The following is a 17,576-nucleotide window of genomic DNA, read 5'->3' as shown; positions in this document are numbered from 1 at the left end:
CACCATGTCAAATTATGTATATATTGAAACTCCACCCATCTGTGTCTTCACATCATATATCAGCCACTCTCAGGTCACTCTGTCCACAGGATCAATGTGTATAGATACTGGTCACTTTATCAGAATTCCCTTCCTTTAAGCTCTACCTGGAGTTTGTTAATGCCCATTTATTGATGTACAGTTTTTCTTGGCCATCCTCAACCCTTCAATAGTGACTTTCATTCAATATATATATCAATGTTCATTCCATATATATCAATGCTCATTCAATATATATCAATGTTCATTCCATATATATCAATGTTCATTAAATATTTCCTGTTTGGCTTGCCATAATATATGTATGTGTGTGTGTGTGTGTGTGTGTGTGTGTGTGTATGTGTGTGTATATATATATATATATATATATATATATATATATATATATATATATATATGTATATATATATATATATATGTATGTCCATGGTTTTGGAATGGGATGTCCAGCAAGCTAATATAGGTGTTGAGGCAACTTCTATTGCATTGAAAGTTAGCCCTTAAAATGTTGTGTATAAAAGATAATCCAAGTATGAATATGAACTAGTCATGGTAATAAGGTTTAAAACTGTCCTACCTCAATTCATCAACCACATCTCTCCTCTAATCAGTTTAATTTACATATACAGTGTTCTCTTCCCATCTGTTTTGAGGTGGAGAGATGTTGTGTTTTTGGTAAGATTTCATTAAAATGTGAAATACATTCCCACACAAACCTCCAAGCAGTTGTTTCAAAATGTAGCTTAGGTTGTCAGATTCACAAGGCAGCTTTCAGATTTTAAATTTGTTGGATTGAGATATAATGCTCTAAATTAAAAGCAATTACTATTACTAATTACTAAAGAGACAGGTTCTTCCAGAATCTGCAGAACTGGCACTGACCATGTTGATTTTCAAGACCGTCAAAGTAGTCTGCTATTACAGCAGTTGCTGTCTGCAGTCTGCTATCACAGCTATCACATCTTCACTGTTGTTCAGCAGTGCTGACATGTGGCGCATTTTCAAAATATCTGGCTTTTCAGTAATTTATCCATCTTAAAGCCAAACACACATTTTTCAATTTAATTCCTTCACATCTTTTTAGTAGCAAAAAACAGTAAGAAATATTCAGGGAGTTGTTGCTTTGGCTTTAAGGGACGACTAAAGCATCTGTAAATATCTGTGCTTTAATGTCATTGTGCAGACTTCAGGGTCACCAAGCATCTCTGATATGACAGCAAAACAGTGTTCAATAGTGTTCACTCAGTGGATGACATTTTCAGAAAAATGTGCTAAATTAACCAGTGTCTTTTACAAATTGCAAATTTACAAATTTTAAAAAAGTTCTTTAAAGGAATTGATCTGTTATTGGTTCTGGATGTAACTGAATGCAGTAGATATGGGCGATAGGGCAATTTAATCAGATGTCTAACAAGTAGACTGAAGATGATGCTATAAAGGTGATAACTGTATGTTAGGAAAGAGAGCTGAAAAGGACTAATTTAAATCATTTTTCAAAATGTGTAAAGCACATGGTCATTTAGAGCGGATTTAGCAGTCTAAATTTTCTCCAGCAGGGGGTGCTGTTAGCACACAAGTCACTTTTGTGTGTCTCCTTAAAAAGAGAAGAAACAGCTACAAATGCATTTATTTGCAGACTTTTAAAATGAAATGGTTTTCAAAAAAATAGTGATTTACTCAACATTACATATTATTTAAAACATGATTTTCATTCAATGGAGCAATGTAATTGTTTTGTTTTAAATATCGTACTAATTATTTTAAGATATTGCCCAGGTCTAGAATGCAGTAATAGAGAGTTGAGTAATAGATGAGTGGCACTCATGAGCAGTGACACTGAGCAGTGCTGGTAGTCTCTGATCACACCTGCTGTTGTGTGTATCTTTATATAAAACAACAGCTTTCAGTTTTTGGGCTCTGTTAGCCTTGTGATTCCTGTGTAATGTGTCCATATCAGTTAGGAGGGAGCTTTATGTCTTACTGCATAATACTGATTTTATGGATTTTATCTCTAGCTTAGGGCCCCCAATCACAAGTAGTTCCAGGGGCCGCAAGCAGGTTAAATCGCCGCTGATAGTAATCAGAGGGCTGGAGTGGTGGATAGTTATAGACTCTCTGAGGAACCCATGACAGACATGAAACATTAAACTGTATAATATGGATGTGAATCATTCTTAGCAGAGTAATTCCAGAGTAGTTTCCTATGATCACTAACTTGAGCTTTATTTACTCACCTAATTCTGACAGTTTCTTCTGAAGCGTTTCCTTTTCTTTCTGTAATTGGTTCATGCCATTTTTCATGTTGTTGTTGTTATTACTGGTCTTTAACTGGTCTCTCTCTCTCTAGTTAGTTTGGTGTAACTGGTCTCTCTCTGTAGTCAGGTTGATGAACTTGATCCACAGCACTGTGATGGCAGTCAGCAGGAGAACACACAGCAGCCCCAGACACACTGCAGCCAGCCATATATATATATATATATATATATATATATATATATATATATATATATATATATATATATATATATATATATATATATCTCAAGGAAATATAGAATATATGTTACAGTGCCCTCCACAATTATTGGTACTTCTGGTAAACGTGAACAAAACAAGCTGTAAAAACATCGTTTATTGCTTATCCTTTTGGACTTTCATCCAAAATATTAACAAAAGCCTAACCTTGATTTGAAGTACAGGAAATAAACATTCTTCTCAAATCTCTGCATGGCTTTAAAGGGATGTGGTATCCGTTTGTTTAACACTTTGTTCAGCCTCCCTTTGCAAAGATTACAGCTCTGAGTCTTTAATGCTTAAAGAGACTGGAGAACACCTGGCAAAGGATCTGAAACCATTCCTCCATAAACAGTCTCTCCAGATTGTTCAGATTATGTGGTCCACAATCTCTTTTTCAGCTTATCTCACAGGTTTTCTATGGGGTTTATGTCAGAGAACTGGGGTGTCCATGGCAAAACCTTAATTCTGTGGTCAGTGAACCATTTTTTGTGTTGATTTTGAGGTGTGCTTTGGATCACTGTCCTGCTGGAAGATCCAAACTATAGCAGAGTTTAAGCTTCCTGGCCGAAGTAGTCAGATTTTGATTTTAATTCTGCTGGTACTTGATGGAGTCTGTGATACCATGTATCTGAATAAATTGTCCCGGGTCTCGGAGGAAAAACAGCCCCACATCACAGATCCACCACCACACTTCACAGTGGGGATAAGGAACTTTTCTGCATGGCTATCTTTGTGTCCAAACTGGTGTTTGTTGCCAAAAACCTCTATTTTGGTCTCATCTGACCACAGAACATGGTCCCACTGAAAGTTCCAGTAAGGTTTGTCAAATTGTAGGAGCTCAAGTTTGAGTTGGTCCTTGACAGCAGAGGTGTCCTTCTGACAACTCCCTGAAACTACTTGTGGTTATATAGGTGGTGGTTGATTGATTTGGGAGACATACTGATCCCAACTAACTAATGTCTGCAACTCCCCATCTGTGATCTTTATAGATTCTTTGTTCATTCGAACAATCCTCCTTACTGTGCGTGGGGTCAGTATAGACATGCATCCCCTTCCCATAGATTCTTAACATCTCCAGTTATTTTAAACATCTTAATTATTGCCCTGATAGTGGGCATGCTGTTTAGATACTTTCTTGTAGCCTGATTTGTGCAACTCAACAACCTTTTGTTGAACATTATTGCTGTATTCTGTGGTCTTTCTCATAGTGATGGATGACTGATGGGATATTTGGCCTGTGTTTCATCTCATATATATTCCCCAGTAAAATAGGACGTAATGGCTGACCATTTAATTTAAATACATAAAATATAAATGGAAATATACTTCAGTTAGATTTACATTTCTTGGGATGGCATAGATTTAAGAAAAAAAATTATTTCATGGCAAGATTTAGTTTTCTCTTACAATTATTATTCCTTAAATAAAGGTCAGATTCTCGCTTATGTTTACAGCTGTAAGGGCCCAGCCTGCACTGCCAGCCGCCAGCAGAGGGCGATGGCGGCAAGGTGCCATAAGTTCAGGGAACTCCATTTCCCAGAGGCCCTCGGGCTGATTAGGCCCAACCTGGCACACCTGTGGGCTTCTCTACTTAAGGCTGTGGCAAGCAGCAGCCCTTTGTCACACCTTTGCAGAGGGGTGACCGGTATGGTACTTAGCCCAGGTGGGTATTAAAAACAATAAGGAAAGGAAAAAGAAAAGGAAAGAGGGCTGGAAAAACCAAAAGAAAGAAATTGCCCCAAAATTACTTAAAAACCACAAGAAGGCTTGAGCAAGAAACGGCTCCAAGCCATACAGAAGGTGTTTGCTCAACAAAGAGCAAACATGTGAAACATAAAGTCTGTATTCCTCTCATAATTACAGAGGAAGTAATTTTTGTTTTCTGATTATCTTTTATTTCACTTTTTAGTTCAGCCTTTGTTTGAGCACGCTGCTTTCAGCATCCAGTCAGTACATTGGCAGTTGGAGCCTGGCTCTCGGTGACCGCAACTCCAACGCGCACAGTCAACAACTCCTCCACCTCACTAAATTCATTTAAGACCCTTTCTCATGGGATTTCTCCTCTGCACTTGGGTCTGCCACCCTGCCGTCCCATAACAGCTCAAGCTTACCAGGGGTAAGCATATTTGTGGAGGGCACTGTATATAGTATAACAGTCTGTGTGTGGTATAAGGTATAAGAACAATGTATACAGTGTGCAATAACTGCTAAATAGAGATTCAAGTGTCCTTAAAAATATAATGTATATATGTATCATACACAGTGTACATAATGCAGTATGAAAGCAGTTCAGTAACACTCAAATACATGTTCATTTTGAAACATTCATTAAATATATGAATTAATGAGTAACAAGCAGAGCACAGTACAGTCTTTCAGTTCTCCCTGATTTGTCTCTGTTAGAAGCTGTAAGAGCTAAATCAAAGTATTGTCTCACAGTACAAGAGACCGAAGACTGTTTAAGTAAGCTGTGTCAGTTATCTCTTTAAAATTATATGAAATAGATGACTGTACATATATCATTGAATAATACTGTGGTGATGCTCGAAAGAAGAGTCAGATGAAGTCATTTTCTCTTCTCTACCTCTCTTTACTGAGAACGAGGGGAAAATGGAACGTATATGCACAGAACTCGTGGGGGGAAGGGGTGACCCCCCTCCCAGGACATGAAAAACCCACTGAACCCAGCACCCAGATAAGAAATAACCCCAGTAACACATGCTCAAACTAAGGAACAACAAAACAAAAGCACAATTGGTTATTTCTTTAGGGGCCATACACACATTTCCCATGAGCCTTATTTGCATACCCCAAGACACTCAATGCGCAGCCAGTGGCAGAACATATTTGCAGTGTATTATAGTGTTACACAGATAACACATTCAAACTGATCACCTCATGAAATATTAGTGAATATTTCATGAAACTCACAAAATCATGTATCATCCGACCGAAACTTTCAAGAGTTGAACGCTTTTTTGACTCTCCACTGACTTGGACTTGAGACTGAAATCCTTTTGCTTTGAGTGACACCATATTATAATTATTTTATTAAAACTAATAATTGAACATTCCATTTTGTTACTACCAATACAGTCTTAACACTAACAAAACTTTACCAAACAATTCAGTGATGACAATTTTAGCTAATATTGAGGAGAACTTAAAGGAAGCTATTGATAACAATAACATAACTTTGGACAGTTGCACACAACCGTTTGGACAGTTGCACACTACAAAATTATAATAATAAAACATTAAAATCCTTGTTTACATAATTTCAGAAAGTGTTCGTAATGGCACATACTGACGTTGACACATTTACCCCGAAATATTTTTAAATTAAGTGTTTGGGAGAGACACCTCCCAATATTATGACAGCACATTCTAGGCTTTTTTTCCAAATTCAGTGGCAAATTTGAAAATGCTAATTAAATTGTGTGTTTACAGTTGTGCTGCTCGTGTGAGTGTACATCGTTTAAGACACAATTTAAATTCAAATGCAAAATATGTATGTTTTACATTTTTGTGAAAAATGTCGAAGAATTTTATATGGAACTTTAAAGTGCTTTTGACATATCATTTTCGTAATGGCATCACGCTGACAAATTAAAATCATCGGAAAACAATCATCCATTTTCAGTTTCTTGTGATGAACAAAGACTAAACTTGGTGGTGCTGACACAGAGCTAGACATGAGTGTGGAAGTGACTCTTGAACGACTAGCAGAGCTTGTGGCTGTCAGCATTAGTGACATTGTGACCAGTTTCGGGCAGACACTCACAGGACTGTCAGAGTTTTCTAAAATCATGGTGTTTAAAATCATCTTAACACTGGTAGAAAGAGTGTTCACTGTAATGTGTGGCTTCCATTTAACAAACACTTTCTTTGCACAAAGATAACTACACGTTTTGCATTTGAATTTGGATTATTGACCTGCTGGAAGATCCAAACTATGGCCCAATTTAAGCTTCCAGTCTGAGCCTGGCTATCTTTGTGTCCATGGCAAACTCACCTCTGGTGTTTGTTGCCAAAAACCTCTATTTTGGTCTCACCTGACCATAGAACAGTGTTTTAGTAACTTGTAGGAAACTGTAGGGGCTTGAGTTTGTTGGTCCTTGACGCCTTGATGGAGGCTTTCTTCTGCCGACCCCCCCAAACAACTTAATTTACAACTTATAACAACTTAGCAGTTATATAGGTGGTGTTTGATTGTGATGATCCAAATGCAGTTGCAAACATTGCACTTAGGCTGTCCAAGACATAAATAAATAAAAAATACACGTGCTTGTGCTGTACATGAGGGGTTCCCATTTAAGTCCTGGTGAAACTCTGCATATTTTTGTGGTTTCTCTACTCTACACACCTGACCCAGTGAACAAGGAGCTTGGTTAGTTAATGGGTTGAATCAGGTGTGTGCACTGAGAAAAAGCACAAAAACAGCCTATAACTATATTTTAAAAGAAATTTTTGAACATTCTTTACCAACGTAACAGAAAATCCTTAATGTTCATCCCGTTTTATTGTACATCGTGTGTTATTGTATGTTAATGCCTATAGCTAAAGGTGAATTTGAAGCTTCGTACTTGTGCTGATATACTCCTCTGTGTTGGAGTCATTGCCTCTTATAGCATCAATGCACTCATAGACAACCACCACAATGTCTTCTAGTTCTTCTTCAGTTCTCTTCAGCTTCACTAAGCAGTTCTTCAGATCTTAATAAACACTCAGACATCTCTCGAATCAATAGAGTACAGAGGTGGGTAGAGTAGCCATATTCAATTAACACTATGAAATAATGAAGTAGAAGTAAGGCTGAAGTAAGAGTAAACAGAAATGAAAAAAAGACTAGGATTTTAAAGAAGTAGTCAGAAAGCCTCTCTACGGAGCTCCAGTGGACATAACAGCACTAATACATACAGCATGAACCAGCATATGTTTGGCATAGAGATTGAAGTATAAATGAGTAAATGAGACTCAGTAACAAATAGACTTCTTTCCTCACAAGTATAATTGAGCCTACATAAAAGTAGTATTTGTAAATACTCCAAAAATATACATCTTTCAAATCCATGTACTTGTACAAGTAACTGAGTAAACTGGTTGTAACTACTCACCTCTGACAGGAGAATGTAAAAGAAGTGAACATATCTCTGTCAAATCTTTGAAAACACTTCTTTTTTACTATATGCTTTAATGGCAGTTTAAGCGTTGTGCTCCTTTAGCAGTATCTTTGTGCTTTATAGAAATAACACTCAGTGGTTTAGGTGTGAATGTGGCTGGTTTGCCAGTATTGTGCTGGTTTGTTTCTACCATGTCAATATGCTACAAATATTAATATCAAATCAATTTGTTAATAATCTGATTTGTGAATATTAGAGACATATATTGTGTATGCATTGTTGCATGCTGTGATTTCCATAAGTGGCGCCTCATCCTGGACAATCATTTATTTTCTTCTCCTGCTTGTGCAGAGCAACAGGTAACTCCACAAATACATTGTCTGAGCTTTTTCTATACTGAAATCTATTAGGATAAAACAAATGGGTACAAAATTTTACTAAAGTCATTTCATCAACTAACAGATAGAGAGTGTGTGTGTGTGTGTGTGTGTGTGTGTGTGTGTGTGTGTATAGATAATGTTGAGTCTCTCATACAGGCTAGTCAGTTATCTTACCATGTAGCATTGCTAACTGGCTATCTTGCTAGTTAGGTTGTGTTTAACGAACAGTAAAACTAAGAAGTGTTTTAAGGATATGTTTGACAACATTCACACATAACTAACAGATCAACTTATGAGCTACCTAAAGCTTATCTAGTTAGAGTGCTAGCAAACTTTTCACAGCATGATGAGCTGCTTGTCCAGGGTAGCCAATAGTTGCTGATCCTGGATAGTCAATTAATGACTGTGTTAATCTGAGATAGCAAATTAATCCTTTTATTGGCAGTATTGATCCTGGAAAGTCCTTAATCCTATTACTGATGGTATTAATCCTAGATTGTCAATCTCGTTGATGACTAGATTTATTGGAGGGTCGATACAGTCATAAATTGTTACTATCCAGTTATTGACTGTGTTGATTCTGGATAGTACTTTAATCCTGCTACTGATGCTATTGATCCTGGATAGCCAGTTAATCTAGTTCATGACTGTACTGATCCTGGATAAGAAGTTAATCCAGTTCATGACTGTGTTGATCGTGGATAGGAAGGTCATCCAGTTCATGACTGTATTGATGCTGGATAACCAGTTATTCATATTATTAACTGTTTTGATTTTGGATAGCCAGTTAATCCAGTTTATGGCTATATCCATTCTGGATAGCCAGTTAGACCTATTATTGACTGTTTTAATCCTTATTAATAAATTAATCTGGTTTTTGACTGTATATATCTTGGATAGCCAGTTAGTCATATTATTGATTGTATTGATCCTCGACAGCCAGTTAATCTAGTTCATGACTATTGATCCTGGATAACATTTTAATCCTTTTACTGATGGTGTTGATCCTGAATTGCCAGTTACTTACTTTATTGATTGTGTTCATCCTGGATAGCCAGTTAATCTAGTTTATGACTGTACTGATCCTGGATAAGCACTTAATCCAGTTAACGGTTATACTGATCCTGGATGGGTAGGTAATCCAGTTCATGACTATATTGATCCTGGATAGCCAGTTAGTCATATTATTGCCTGTGTTCATCCCGGATAGCCAGTTAATCTTGTTCATGACTGTATTGATCATGGATAGCCATTTAATCCTGTTACTGATAGTGTTGATCCTGGATAGCCAGTTACTTGCTGTATTGACTTTTTTTTCTGGATAGCCAGTTAATCTAGTTCATGACTGTACCGATCCTGGCTAACCAGTCAGTAATATTATTGACTGTTTTGATCTTGTTTAGCCAGTTAATCCAGTTCATGGATGTATCCATTCTGGATATGCAGTTAGTCTGTGAGTTCCAGATTCAGGCGGTCAAATGATTTGTATCCAAGTATTAAAAATGATAAAGCTCAAAATGATAAAGCTTTAAACAAACTATAAAATCCAGTATATTAATATAATATATGATAAACATGACTTTGTTGACATCAAAATATAGTCTATATCATAGTGTAAATATATGTAGGTTTAACATCTCTTCATTCAATTGCCAGCCAAACTATTCTTTTCAAAGCATTCCGAAAGTGCCAGCCAAAGCATATTTGTTTGGAATATGCTTACAGCCCTTACCTTAAATTGGAAATATTGTGCATTTGCTACATTAAAATACATAAGGCTAATCAGTTCAAAAAGTGTAAGGAAAACCCACGGATATCATAAACCGTTGCAGTTTTAACAGTAAAAACTATTGAAAGAAATAATTGTAGATTTTTTAGGTGGATAAATAGGAAAATAGAAATAGGCCTAGAAAATAGCTTTGTAATGGACTATGTGTATTCTTTTTCTATTTTCGATGTTGCTTGTAAAAATGTTTAGTTACACTTCATTTTGATAGTCCACTGTAGATGCTGTAGCCATATGTTGTCATGCATATTTTATCAGCTGTCTTTAACCCCTGTAATTATTGGTCAGTTTCTGGGACTGCTGTTGACTAGACAGTGGTAGATCAGTACAATAGAGGCACTGATATGGTACTCGTATGTTGGATCTAACAGTGTTGCTGGATTTTTACACATCAAGACCGCTGCTGTTGAGAATAGTCCACCATCCAAAAAATGTTCTTGTTCAAAATTATTACTGAACAGTTATATAGAGCTAGAGGATGGCTAACACATGCATTCCATTTTACATTGATAGCCTGTAATCTCTGACTACATGATGGTGATTCTCAGCAATGGATGTATTCTGATCAAGCATAATGGTATCATGTGTTTTCTTGGGTATTTAATTATCTCTACAGATTGGATCACATTCCTAGTGGAATGATGATTGTCAAGACATCGCTCCAGTCATTTAAAGATGGAAGATGGCTTGATGACATGGATGTTCAAATGTGGTATATAATTTTTTGTTTGTCTGTTTTTAATTTGTTAAAAAATACTTAAAGTCAAAAAATTGAGAAATGTGTAAAGTAGGCTTATATTCTTCTGAAGAACTCTATTGTTGCTTTTCTAGAGCCTGCACTGAAGGGTCCACTGACTCCTGAATCGGACTTCATCAGCCAACGTACTTGTAAAGGAGAAAGCTATGTTAGCATTTCTTTTTATAAAATACTACAATAATCAGATCTACACATGCTGTGAAAAACTTTTGTGTGTGATTTCACATATATCTGTCAACTATGAATGACCTGAAATTGTCATAGGATATTCAATATATTTATTCAGCTATATGCTTTAGACACTGACAGTATAGTAAGAGATTGCAGTGTAAGATATCTGTGTGATGATGTATTTTTAATCCTTATGCTAACTAAGAGCGATAAAACATAATCCAGTGTCTTTTGCATGTTCCTAGGTGCACTTTAATGGACACACTGTTATAATTAATATTTGACATTGCAGTGCATATTATGTACATGATACCATGATTCAGGCATGTGCAAAAGTTTGAATACTCCTGTTCAGATGAGGTTTTGTTGATTTTCTAAGTGAAAATAAAACAAAATAATCTAATATAACATCTTCTACAGGGAACACAAATACAGGGTATTTTTTCTACAAGTTTTAGCACTTCAGTTCTATTTATTTGCTGAGTTTACTGTACTTGCCCCCAAACTTTTGCATTATAGTATGAATTTTTCTGTAGCTACTTTGAATTAAGAACCTATTATGAATCATTCAGTAAATGCAATAAATTACTCAGTGACTGTTATGAATTATTTTGTGACTACTCTGAATAACTCAGTAACTGCTAAGAATTATTTAGTATCTATTATGACTTGTTTAGTAAATACTATGAATGATACAGTAACTAATTTGAGTGACTCAGTAACTTATATAAATTATTCAGTAACTATGGGAAATATGTCTCAATATTAAGCTCAAAATATGACTAACAACCCTGTACATTTGCACAGCTGAAGACTCGTAAAACAGAAGATTGTCAAAAAATTACACTTTCACAACTGGAACAATTTGTGTTTTCAGTGTTGTTAAAAGGAAAGGCGATTTAACACAGTGATAAACATGCTCCTGTCACAACTTTTTTGGAATGTATTGAAGGCATCACATTTGAAATGAGCATTTATTTACAAAAAACAATGGAGTTTATCAGGCACAACATACAACACTGTTTTTGTACCATTTTTATTTAATACAGGTCAAACATAATTTACAAATCACTGCTTTCTGTTTTTAGTTAGCATTTCACAAATCACATATTATCATAAACCATAATCTCAAAGTCAGATCCTGGAGGGCCAGAGCTCTGCATAGTTTTGCATTTTTTCTGCCCTTACACAACTCATTGTTTCAACTCATTGTTTTGTTATGATACTAAATCAATGTCATTCAACTGAATCAATAAGTCACCATTCATTCCACTCAGTAATCACTTGATCAACAGAAAAAATAATTTTAAAATCAAAAATCTTTAAATTAATGATTCAATATAAGAAGCACACATGGAATTACAATTTGATAATATTGAATGATTGATTAAAAACAAATCACTACACAGAATAATGGTGATGAACCATGCACTGACAGATGTCTTGGTAAAAATAAAAATAATAATTAACAGACTTTAAGTTTATAACAGAGAACCCTAGACTCACTTAAAATGCATATTTCAGTGGATTCAGAGTTGTTTGATCTAATGTTGTTCATTGCATAGAAACTTAAAGACTCAGATTTCTTTACAGCTGTGGTGACAGGAACCAGGGGTCACAAGGTCTACAAGGTAGCATATAGTCATATTATTTACAATCCAAACCAGTGAACACATCTTCTGGAATTTTATAAGTAATGCTTACATAATGGTCAAACCAAATAGGTGTCTTGAACATTTATGAACTGAATTAATAGACTAGCCAGGAGTGATACAGACATGTATTAGATTAACTGAACATCCAGGATCAATAAAATTATCAAATGGATTAATTGGCTAACCAATTGGCTAATCAATAGTTATGAACTACATTTATTGACTATCAAGAATCAGTACACTCATAAATGGGGTTAACACTCTATCCAGGACCAATACAGTCATAAACTGGAGTAACTGACTATCCAGGATCAATATAGTCATAAACCTGATTAACTAGTTATCCAAGATCAATACAGACAATAATATGTCTAACTATCTGACCAGGATCACTACGGTCATAAACTGGATTACTGCTACCCAGGATCAATTAGGTCAAATCCTGATTATCCAGGATCAATACAGTCAATAACTAGGTTAACTGACTTTCCAGGATATATGCCTTCATGAACAGGATTAACTGACTGACTGGGATTGTTAGAGTCATGAACAGGATCACTTGACTCTCTGGGATCAATTCAGTCAATAATAGAATAATAGGCTATGCAGGATCAATACAGTCATGAACTGGATAAACTGACTATCCAGGATTAATACAGTCTTGAAATGTATTAACTGACTATCCAGGATCATTAAGTCAAGAACTGGATTAAGTGATCACCCAGGATCAATGCAGTCTGTAAGTGGATTAATAGGCCATCCAAGATCAATACAGTCATGAACTAGATTAATTGGCTACCCATGATCAGTACAGTCAGATACTGGATTTACTGATGTTCCAGGATCAATGCAGTCTTGAGCTAGATTGAATGACTTTCCTGGATCAGTGCAGTCATGAAAAGGATTGAATGACTATCCAGGATCAAGATAGTCATGAACTGGATTAAATGTTCATCCAGGATCAATGTAGTCCATAATACAATTAACTGGCTATCCAAGATTAATAGTCATGAACTAGATTAACTGACTATCCAGGATCAAAAGAGTCATTAACTGGATTAACTACACAGGACCAATAAAGTCATGAAGTGGATTAAGTGCTTATCCAGGATCGGTGCAGTCAGATACTGGATTTACTTAGTATCCAGGATCTATGCAGGATTGAATGACTATCCAGGATCAATGCAGTCATGAACTGGATTAAATGTTTATCCAGGATCAGTGGAGTCTGTCATAAGATTAAATGACTATCCAAAATTAATATAGTCATGAACTAGATTAACTGACTGTACAGGATCATTACAGTCATTAACTGGATTAACTAACTATCCACAATCAATACAGTAAGTAGTAGGATTGACTGGCTGTCAAAGATTAATACAGTCAATAGCAGGATTCATTTGCTAGATCTAAATCTCACATTAACACAAGTCATTAAAAAAGATTTCATGCAGGTTCCAGAAGAAATACAGTCATGAACAATATTCAGTTGACTATCCAGGATCAGCAGCTATTGGCTACCCAGGACAAGCTGCTCATCATGCTGGGAAAAGTACTACTAAGTTTGCTAGCATGCTAACTAGATAAGATGATCTGTTTGGTATTTGTGAATGTTGTCAAACATATCCTTAAAAAAATCACACTTCTTAGTTTTACTGTTCGCTAAATGCAACCTAATTAGCCAGATAGCCACTTAGCAATGCTACATGGTAAGATAACTGACTAGCCTGTACGAGAAACTCAACATTATTCATCCACACTATCTGTCAGTTGATGAAATGACTTTAGTAAAAGTTTGTACCCATTTGTTTTATCCTAATAGATTTCAGTATAGAAAAAGCTCATAGACAATGTATTTGTGGAGTTACCTGTTGCTCTGCATGAGCAAAGGCGCAGGCTGATGATGCCACAAATCATTGATTGGACAATAGTGGTGTTTAGTGTTGAGTGTGTTATCACTAAATAACATCACGGCTGTGATTTGGTCGCAGGCACGAGCCAAAGGCGTGATGTTATAGCGATAACACACAGCCTCAAGTGTTTTATTGCTTTCATACAACAGTTAAATAAATAAAGTAAGAAATGAATAAATTGGGCCGTGAATGTGGCATTTATTATGTTTTAATGTCAGCAGTTCCTTCCACCAAATTATAGTTCCTTAACAAGCAGCTCGTTGCTACATCAGAGTAACGAGCTCCGCTCACTCGCTGCACAGCCGGCAGTTCGTTCTCCAGCTCCACACAGACCAACTGACAGTTTGGGAATTTAGTGTAGTCTCATCTTCAGAGTCTGACCAAATCGGCTGTCGGTCAAATGTGATCTTTTAAAGTATCCATTTTCTGTTTGTGACAAAGTAAGAAGTAAAAACGTTCAAATAGCTTGAGCGTCTCCTACAGCGGTGAAAGTCGTTGCTTAGCAGTGATACAGTGTTTGTGAAAAAAACGTGATGTCATGGCGAAATAACAGCGCAATTAGAACGCTTCTCAACCAATCAGCTTGCGTGGCCGGAACTAACTGTTGTATAATATGGACTTTAGTGTTAAAGTATGCAAACTCATTAGATGTCTCAGTTCATGCTGCCCTCAGTTCAGGCTGCCCTGTGTGAGCCTTTTCTGTTGGTGTCAATAAAGAGCGCTTCCCTAGCAGAAAGACAGCCTCAGTCTCCTTCTGCATCAAGAGGCTACAGTACTGGTCATTATGACTGAAAGACAGAATGTAATCTAGTGTCCATATGCCTGTGTGATGCACGCACGCATAGGAGGAGTTCAGCAGAATACTGACAGAACACTTCTTGAACGTGAGCGCCTCTGCAGCTGATCTGGGGGGCACGAAGCCCCCGTCAAATGGCAGCAGTTCTGTTTTTCCCTATATAATTTTTCATATATAGTTGGTGCATGTCAAATATACAAACGCTTATACAAAAAGTAATATAGCCGACCGATACACCAGAACCACAGGTCTGATTTCTGTGATTTCTGAGCTTCCACACCTGCGCTGTGCACGTTCATTTCTAAGTTTAGATCACTAGAATACGACCCTTTATTCCATTGCTGGTTGCTTGTTATTTGATTTTATGATTAGATTGTGAAATTGTAAGACAAAGCTAGTTCTTCATTTTTCCGCTGACAATATCAGAACCAGAAACGGGAATCGACTCATTTGCCGTTTTTCAATACTGGTTTTTAAAAAAGAACAGATGGTACACGGACCCATGCACTCCCTGTTTTTTGTGTTTCTGATAAGTATTGGAATGGGAAAAATGACAGTCCTTTTCTCTGGCATAATTCCTCCTCTATCCACTAGGTGGCAGTACAGGGGGGCTTAACTTGTTTCAACACTTATTAAAGGAAAAAAACAAAGCTATTCAGGGGGAAAATAGAAGTATAAACAGCTGCAAACACTTTAGTCCACTAACTTATTTGTAAAATGAATGTTTGTAGTACCTTATTTTGTATATGTCCTACCAGGTCAGTCATTGTCACTGTAATGACTACTTTTCCTAGCATCTTTGTTATTGGCAGTGTGCCATTAGTTTTTGGAGGTGATTTTTTTTTTTCAAGCATGTTAGATTGCTCTGTTTTTCATATGACATGTCATTTATACAAATAAAATAAATCATGTGACCTCTAAAAAAGAAAATTTCAAAACATTACAGCAGTCAGTCTGTAACATCTGTTTACTGTGATGTGTCCTGTTGGTGGGGAATGGATACAGACATTTACTCTTATTCCACTGTGTAGTTTGCTTGTACCATCTGCTTCCTGCAGTTTTAATTCTTAAAAGTAATTTCAACACTTCACAATACATGCAGTCTTTTCCGTAGACAGGGAAACTACATTTATATATCTATATTTAAGGCCTCAATGTCAGCAGTTTTTATTTGAAGGAATATGCCTGCATAAATTTGTGCACTTTCACACATTTTCTCCTTAGTGCTGCTGGCTTTCTCTACTGTTGTCTTACTAACTGTTCACCAAGGATAAAAAAAAAAAAACTGTTCAAAAAAGTTCAAATGAGACAGGGACATCTTCATTAACAGGTTTTCCAATCAAACATTTTGCAACTTTTAAATGGATTTTTGAAACACCAGTAAAAGAAAATAACTGAATTAATCACTATTTCAAATCATGTGGTGCGCTCCATTAACCAGTGTGCCTCGCCTCTTTTAATGTAGCAACAATAGCAGAGAAACCCATTTAATGGAGCGTCATTGGCACTTCAAAAAAAAGAAAAAAAGAAAAATGTCACCAGAAAGTGTGGTAGCTGTCCTTATTGAGGACCAGTTTTCACTTGTGGATTCAGAAAGTATGTTTCAATTTTTTCATTGTTTTTCTATGATTTCCCACATAGAGTTTGTAATGACAGGTTGCACCTTAACCGACTGAGCCGCAGCTTTTAGGAAGCAAAAGCACTATAGACAGCCATGTATGGCTTATAAATGGAGTAAAAAGCACACTCATGGCTCAACTGGCATATGTACCAGGTGGATACTGGAGCACACCCAAGAGTATCTGCATTTTCAAAATATGCAAAAAAGAGCTGGATGAGAAACCCACCAATTTGGAATTATTACCTGATTGTTGCATCTGATAAAAAGCACACTGGTCACATACAGCGTAGAGCTTGCTATACTACAAACTGAATTAGTACAAATAGTAAGTGAAATGAGACAAAAGCACAATATTTTATGTTGTACCTTATTAACTTCATATGGTCATTCCAAATTTAATGCATGTGACATGTTCCAAAAAAGTTGGGCCAGGAGTATGTTTACCACTGTGTCACCTTTCCTTTTAGCAACACTTTATAATAAGTTTAGGGACCGTAATCTTTTGTCACATGAGTCTTCAGCTGTGCAACCATACAGAGCCTTCAGTGTTTTGTTTTGCACACCTTTTCAGTCTAGAGTGCAGGCAGGCCAGTCTAGCACCTGCACTACACTAACACACCTAACACAGCATAGGTTGCTCTAAAATGTGTTCAGTGTTAATGATGCTTTCACAGATGTGCAAGTTACCCACTAATACCCACTCGTACCTGACATAACATGACAGACCCTGCCTTTTGGACTTTTATGCTGGTAACAACCTGGATGGTGCTTTTATTCTTTGGCTCAGGGAACACAACGTCCATTATTTCCATAAACAA

At 36.4% G+C, this 17,576-nt stretch overlaps 1 long non-coding RNA gene across 1 annotated transcript in view; it reads left to right on the top strand.

Moving 5' to 3' along the window:
* LOC118816493 overlaps positions 1 to 11,318 on the top strand; it is a 115,944-nt gene extending 104,626 nt beyond the window's left edge. The window contains exons 2-3 of the long non-coding RNA XR_005007874.1: positions 10,462 to 10,557; positions 10,677 to 11,318. This is a non-coding gene — a long non-coding RNA (uncharacterized LOC118816493). The remainder of the gene's footprint in view (positions 1 to 10,461; positions 10,558 to 10,676) is intronic.
* Positions 11,319 to 17,576: the final 6,258 nt, after the last annotated feature.

Source organism: Colossoma macropomum, unplaced genomic scaffold (assembly GCF_904425465.1).
Source record: "Colossoma macropomum unplaced genomic scaffold, Colossoma_macropomum, whole genome shotgun sequence".
Lineage (NCBI taxonomy): Eukaryota > Metazoa > Chordata > Actinopteri > Characiformes > Serrasalmidae > Colossoma > Colossoma macropomum.
Note: the sequence above shows the minus strand (reverse complement) of the source record. Positions and strands in the feature narration are given on the sequence as shown.